Below are 5,916 nucleotides of genomic sequence, written 5' to 3'. Positions count from 1 at the left end.
AGTCGAGTACCGTACCCTATTAGCGAAGAAAAAGGCGAAAACATTCTTAGTTACACAAAATAATTCTTCTTCTTCCTCTACTGGCTTTTCTCCTAATAAAATAGTCGTGAACTATAGCTGACTTCACTTTATTCAAGTCAAGTACCGTACCCTATTAGCGAAGAAAAAGGCGAAAACATTCTTAGTTACACAAAATAATTCTTCTTCTTCCTCTACTGGCTTTTCTCCTAAATCCTTTTCTTGTAAATTTATGTCCAATTTTTATAAAAAAAATGAGTAGTTCTCTGGGACATTCCCAGAAAGTGGATAGCTGCTTGTTTGGTGAATGTACTGCTTTGCTTTGAATATGCTAAGTTTGAGCACATTAATGAATATGAATAAATAAGAATGAGATAAGAGTTCTGCGAAAAGGGTATTTCATATCATGTGAATCAGAGAAAAGGTCTTTCTAGGTTGTCTATTCCAACAACACAGCAGTACAAATTTAAATTTTCTACCGTAAAAAAAAAAACCAAATCGATAGCTTGCAAAAATGTTCAATGATACATGTAACATAACATTTTATTTTAATGCATTTATAGTGTCGCTCGAGGAGAAGTCGGAGGCCATCAATAACTAAATAGAATTTCATATCAATAATAAAGTTAATAAACCAAATTGTTTATTGTATCTTCAAAGAATAGTTCCTAGCGCATAAACAAAACTAATCACAGTTTAATCGCAGCTTTTTTTACAGATACAAGGATTGCAGTTGTAAACGGCTGCACTTTTTACAACTACAAGCATATGCCATCTCAAAGAATTAAAACAAAAAAAAACCTAGGCGGATACGACGATCTAAGGAAGACAGCTCCTCATGTGAGGTAATATGAGAATATACAGGCAGAAGTTCACCCTTGCAATAAGAAAGGTACACAAAAATTGACTTAGGATCGGTCCGAAATTTCAAATAGAGCCCCAATTGAAAAAATACAGACAATGAGCAACCATAGGAAAAATCAAGAAAATCTTGCAATTTTAAAAGAAGGACAGGCATTAATATACCATACTCCCACACTCTGTGCATGATTGCTTATAATTATCAGCAGTTAAGTCTCTTTAAGGAAGCAGAATCAAAACAGATATATAATCCTGCAAAACAGTACAGAAAATTCCGGGTAGGTTTTAATTCATATAGATAAATTAATAATACTAACAATCAAACGAGCTACAATATATGTAAGAAATTGAATATTTAAATCTATTGTAAGCATAGTGTTTAAATAATAAATTGCAGAACCATAAGCTCCATAACATTTTATAGAACAATAAAGGTTTAAATATAACTGACACACAATGGACTGTATCCAAGTCTAAAAAACAGGCGAGTTAAAACAATAACATATTTGTTTATGCTCTCTTCCTGTGTAAAAAAAAAGAGATTAATTTCTACACTAGAAACATCAGGGAATAAATTCATCCTGTTGAGTAGTAGGAAGGCCATTCTCGTACAAATGAATGTTAGATTTCGATTCAGGACGCACTTACAACTATAGAGGTAAGTTTGAACTTTACCCCTCCCCCCCCCCAATATACAAATATAAGTAAATAGTGACGAACACCACACTGCCTTTCCATTATAAACAACAAGTAGAACAGTAGAGATTTTTTTGTATAAGACAGTGGAATGTAACTTTAAATGAATATTTCGACCATATATCCAAGGGCCGTCCTCGGCAAAACAAATGAAAAAGAAAAACAAAGAATATAAAAGAACTCAAATTAAAATACGATAATACTAAAATATTTTTTCTCAAAACAGTCGTAGCGTCATTTACGTCATTTACAATTCAGGGCAAATATACACTCTGAATTGGTATATAGGGGTGGGGTGAAGTGAATTTGCGCCAAAAGTGATCATTATATTCGGAAACAGCATAAGAAAAGGCATCGAATGGTATCTTCACTTTATTCATAGGTTAATAATATGAACTACTCAGTATTTAACCATTTTTCATTGTCATTTTAGTTGACTCCAATATTTTCGGCCTTGGATTCATTTCTGAAAGTATCATTCACTTAACTCAACGGATTTCCGAGATAGCAAGAAGTGTCTAAACTACAACTTTAGGCTACCTTATATTTTTATAATGTAGCCTTTTATGTCATATTGATAGTATCGGTCCCATCAAAAGTAAATTTTTGGACCCCTGGCTGGTAAGATGAGATTTTTATTTCAGAGAGATGGCTATCACAAAAAGAGAGGAGTCATTCGTGCTTCAAAATGGTGCCTAGCTCTAAAGTCATTGCAGGATTTTATCAGTTTGAGACAAGACTTTGAAAAGGTATGTTGCTTCTCCATCGCCTTACTGCATGTTACATACTCACTTTTCTATTTCAAAGAAAAATGGTTGTACTCAACAGCTTTAGACTTCCTTCTGTGAAATTTGATGTTGAATATACCACGTTTTCACTCGTTATTTATACTTTGATATATTTCTTCGCAAGTGGTTGAAAATATCAGAAAGTCGCCTGGGAGACGGCCCAGGCAAGCAGTTCACTGCAGTGAGTCCAATGAAAAAAGAGATTGCCTTTCACACGAAAAGTGTGAAAGTTACAACCCTGCAATAATGGGCTATTAAGCAGGGTTGCCAAATTCTCTTTCCAATGTGTCCTAAGTATTCGAAAATGTGTCGTTTTCAGCCAAATTATGTCCATATTTTGTCTATAGTATGTCCATAGTTATGTTTTCAGGAGATAAGATGCCCCTATTGACACGATCCCTCACCCCTGCTGCCACCTATAACTTTTTTTTACATAGTTTATGGATGGTTATGTGTGTTGGTCGATTTATGGATTGTTTTATGGATTTTGTCAGTGAGAATGAAAAAACAGGAACTTTGTCACATTTATGTCTGTTTTCATGGATGGTTATGTGTGTTGGTCGATTTATGGATGGTTTTATGGATTTTGTCAGTGAGAATGGAAAAACAGGAACTTTGTCACTTCCTTCTTGTTGTTGTTCAAGCCAGATGTTATGAGTTTCCGGGAAACAGTATTTGTTGTTGTTGTTTTGGGCACGCGAAAGAGTTATTAGGAAGAACACGTGGTTAATGGGGTCAATGTTACTGTTATTGTTTTGGGCACGCGATAGAGTCATTAGGGAGAACACATGGTTAATGGGGTCAATGTTATTGTTGTTGTTTTGAGCACGCGATAGAGTCATTAGGGAGAACACGTGGTTAATGGGGTCAGTGTTGTTGTTGTTGTTCAATGCAGATGTTATGAGTTTCAGGGAGATCGCATGTTTCCAATATTTATTGTTCGAGCCAAATGTTACGAGTTCCCGGGAAACAGTCAGATCGCGTGTTTCCAATATTTTTTGTTCAATGCAATTGATATGAGTTTCCGAGAGATCGCGTGTTTCCAGTGTTTGTTTTTCGAACCAAATGTTATGAGCTCCCTGGAAACAGGTAATTAATGTCTGACAGATAACGTAAAGTTAATTAATGTCTTTGGATTTCGAACAGAAATGTTTCCGAGAAACAGTTAGATCACACATGATGTCATGATCGTTTGAGTTGTCTCCGGCGCGAAGTTTATTAATGTCTGGAATTCTTCCAGAAGAATCGTTTCCGAGCAAATGTTTTGATCTTACCGCGCGAAAAGGTTTCCAAATAATTGAAATAAGCCAGCGCAGGGATACCAAACATAAGGAACATGCTGAAATTCCGTTTGGAGATAATTTTTGCGAAACCATTTTAGCTATTTTATGGAACTATTTCGACGAAACAGTTAGAGACATTATAAAATATGATTTTTGAAGAGATTTTAGAAGAGAATTTAATGGTGAAACTCTGTGGTACACAAGTTCCATTTGAACAGTGTTGTGAGATCCCACTACCCCAACCCCAAAGGGCACCAATCCCCCTACCCCAACCCCAAAGGGTTCCCATCCCCCTACCGCCACCCCGAAGGAAGCCCCCGGTCCTCAAGGGTCCCCCCAAGCTCCCAAAGGGTCCCCCCACCCCCAAAGGCTCACCCCGGGCCCCCAGAAACCCTCCCCCGGTCCCCAAAGGTCCACCAGAATCCCAAAGGTCCAGTCAACCCACAAGGGCCCCCTAGCCCCCCAAAGGAACACCACCAGTCCCAAAAGGTCCCCGGGACCCCCCAAGACCCTCCCCGATCCTCAAAGGCCCCCCAGACACCCAAAAGGCCCCCCGAACCCCCAAAAACCCGCCCACGGTCCCCAAGGGTCCACCGGGCTCCCAAAGGGCCCCCACACCCCCAAAGGCTCACCCCGGGCCCCCAAAGGCCCTCCCCCGGTCCCCAAAGGTCCACCGGGCTCCCAAAGGACCATTCGACCCTCAAGGGTCCCCCAGACCCCCAAAGGCCCTCCACCAGTCCCCAAAGGCCCCCGGACCCCCAAAGGCCCTCCCCGATCCTCAAAGGCCCCCCAGACACCCCAAAGGCCCCCCCGACCCCCCCAAAACCCTCTCCCCGGTCCCCAAAGGTCCACCGGGCTCCCAAAGGGCCCCCGGACCCCCAAAGACTCCTGAGCCCCATATTATAATACTTTTTTAAAGCTTTATTATATCTTTTCAGAACAAATTATTATTTTAGGGAATTATTTCGGCGAAACAGTTAGAGACATTTTAAAATATGATTTATGAAGAGATTTTAGAAGAGGATTTGAGGGTCAAACTCCGTGGTCGTTATAATACACAAGTTCCATTTGAATAGTGTTGTGAGTTCCTCTACCACAACCCCAAAGGGTTCCGATCCCCCTACCCCAACCCCGAAGGAAGCCTCCGGTCCTCAAGGGTCCCCCCAAGCTCCCAAAGGATCCCCACACCCCCAAAGGCTCACCACGGACCCCCAAAGGCCCTCCCCTGGTCCCCAAAGGTCCACCGGGATCCCAAAGGACCATTCGACCCTCAAGGGTCCCCCAGACCCCCAAAGGCACTCCACCAGTCCCCAAAGGTCCCCCGGACCCCCAAAGGCCCTCCCCGATCCTCAAGGGCCCCCCAGACACCCAAAAGGCCCCCCCAACCCCCAGAAACCCACCCCCCGTCCCCAAAGGTCCACCGGGCTGCCAAAGGGCCCCCGGAGCCCCAAAGACTCCTGAGCCCCACATCATAATACTTTTTTAAGGCTTTATTATATCTTTTCAGAACAAATTATTATTTTAGGCGATTATTTTGGCGAAACAGTTAGAGACACTTTAAAATACGATTTATGAAGAGATTTTAGAAGAGGATTTGAGGGTCAAGCTCCGTGGTTGTTATAATACACGAGTTCCATTTGAATAGTGTTGTGAGGTCCTCTACCAAAACTCCAAAGGGCTCCCCTCCCCCTACCCCCACCCCAAAGGGTTCCGATCCCCCTACCCCAACCCCAAAGGGTTCCAATCCCCCTACCCCAACCCCGAAGGAACCCCCCGATCCTCAAGGGCCCCCCCAAGCTCCCAATGAACCCTCAGACCCCCAAAACTCCCCGGGCGTCCAAAGGCCCTTCCCCTTTCCCCAAAGGTACACCCGGCTCCCAAACGACCGAATGGCACTCAAGGGCCCCCCATACCCACATAGACCCGCCCCGAGCCCCCACAGGCCCCCCCCCGGCCTCCAGGGCCCCCCCAGACCCCCAAAGGCGCTCCACGGGCCCCCAAAGGACCGCCCCTGGTCCCCAAAGGTCCACAGAACTCCCAAAAGACCACCCTATCCTCAAGGGCCCCAGATTCCCAAACGCCGTCCCTGGGCCCCCAAGGCCCCCCCGGTCCCCCAAGGTCCCCCGGGCTCCAAAAAGACCAACCAATCCCCAAGGGGCCCCCGGATCCCCAAAGACTCCTGAGCCCCACATTATAATACTTTTTTAAGGCTTTATTATATCTTTTCTGAACAAGTTCCTTTCATAATGTCATTCCTCAACACATTTTCC

The sequence above is a fragment of the Artemia sp. Qi Xiang Cuo genome, chromosome 15 (genome assembly GCF_049724085.1).
Source record: "Artemia sp. Qi Xiang Cuo chromosome 15, ASM4972408v1, whole genome shotgun sequence".
Lineage (NCBI taxonomy): Eukaryota > Metazoa > Arthropoda > Branchiopoda > Anostraca > Artemiidae > Artemia > Artemia sp. Qi Xiang Cuo.
This window is presented reverse-complemented; position numbering follows the sequence as displayed.